This window comes from Homarus americanus, unplaced genomic scaffold (assembly GCF_018991925.1).
Source record: "Homarus americanus isolate GMGI-L3 unplaced genomic scaffold, GMGI_Hamer_2.0 scaffold12674, whole genome shotgun sequence".
NCBI lineage: Eukaryota > Metazoa > Arthropoda > Malacostraca > Decapoda > Nephropidae > Homarus > Homarus americanus.
The window spans coordinates 2357-4712 of record NW_024719799.1 but is presented as its reverse complement, the minus strand read 5'-3'; positions in this window follow the sequence as shown (position 1 = coordinate 4712).

The following is a 2356-nucleotide window of genomic DNA, read 5'->3' as shown; positions in this document are numbered from 1 at the left end:
CCAGACAGACAAACACACAAAACACCTACAACCTGGCACCTCCCCCACACCAGACAAACACACAGAACACCTACAACCACAACACCTCCCCTACACAGACAAACACACCAAGCACCTACAACCACAGCACCTCCCACACCAGACAAACCACACAAACACCTACAACCACAACACACTCCCCACCACGAACCAAACACACAAGCACCTACAACCACAACACCTCCCCACAGACAAACACGCAGCACCACCACAACCACAACACCTCCCCTACGCAGACAGACAAACCACGCAACACCTGCAAGCACAAGCACCTCCCCCCACGCAGACGGGCAAACGCACCAGCACCCTACAACCACAATACCTCCCCACGCAGACAAACACCTGAAACACCTACAACCACAATACTATCACTACACGACCATGCCAACACCTACCAACCACAACACCTCCCCCCACACGAACAAACACACCAGCACCTACAACCCACAACACTCCCACACAGACAGACAAACACACCAACACCTACAACCATGCCTCCCCTACACAGACAGACAAACACACCAACACCTACCCAGCCACAACACCTCCCCTACAAAAACACACAAACACGCCAAGCTTCTCTAAACCACAACACACTCCCCTACACCCAGACAGGCCACACAAACACCTACCACAACCACAACACCTCCCCACACACAAACCAACACATAAGCTTCTAGCCACAACACACTCCCTCACAAACAAACACACAAGCACCTACAACCACAACACTCCCCACAGACAGACAAACACTGGCCACCTGCAACCTGACACCTCCCTACGAACCAAACAAACACGCAAGCACCTACAACCACAACACCTCCCTACGCAGACAAACACACAAGCACCTGCAACCACAACACACTCCCCTGCACGAACAGACAAACGCACAAACACCCCTACAACCACAACGCACTCCCCTCAGTTGGCTTACCTGGCTTCCTGACCACAACACACTCCCTACACCAGACAAACCCACACAAACACCTCTGTACAACACCTCCCCTACAGACAAACAAACACACAAACACCTGCAACCACAACACCTCCCCCACCAGACAAACACACAAGCACCTGCAACCACAACACCTCCCTACACAGACAGACAAACACACAAACACCTGCAAGCCACAACACCTCCCTACGAACAAACACACAAGCACCTACAACCACAACACCTACCCCCTACACAGACAGACAAACACAAACACCTACAACACTTTCCCCACTGAAGCAAACACACAAACGCCTACAACCACAACACCTCCCCCACACAGACGAACAAACACTGAAACACCTACAACCACAATGCCTCCCCCACACAGACGAACAAACGCACCAGCACCTACAACCACAACACGCTCCCTACACGAACAAACACACAGCACCCTCTGGCCGCTTGCCTCCCTACACCAGACAGACAAACACGCAGCACCCTACAACCACAGCACGCACTCCTTACACAGACAAACCCGCAAACGCCTGCAACCACAACACACTCCCCCACACTGCAGACAGACAAACACACAAACACCTGCAACCTGACACCTCCCCCCACACAGACAGACAAACACACCCAGCACCTACAACCACAACACCTCCCCTACGAACAAACACCTGAGCACCACACCACAACCACAACACCTCCCCCCACACACAGACAAACACACAAACACCCTACAACCACAACACCTCCCCACACAGAACCAAACACACAAACACCTACAACCACAACACCTCCCTTACACGAACAAACACACAAACACCTACAACCTGGCACCTCCCCACACAGACAGACAAACACACAAGCACCTACAACCACAACACCTCCCCCACACAGACAGACAAACACCTGAAACACCTGCAACCACAACACCTCCCCCACAGACAAACACACAAACACCTACAACCACAACACACTCCCTACACCCAGACAGACAAACACACAAACACCTGCAACCACAACACTCCCTTACACCGAACAAACACACAAAACACCTACAACCACAACACCTCCCCCACACAGACCAGAGACAAACACACAAAGTACCTCAGCCTGTGCCTCCCCCGCAGACAGACAAACACACAACACCTACAACCACAACACCTCCCCACACCTGTAAACACACAAACACCTACAACCACAACACCTCCCCACTAAAACAAACCTGCTTTTACAACCACAGCACACTACACGAACAAATACACAAACACCTACTGTACAGCACCCACTCCCCACACACAAACCAACGCCCGCAAGCACCTACAACCACAACACCTCCCTCACAAACAAACACACAAACACCTACAACCACAA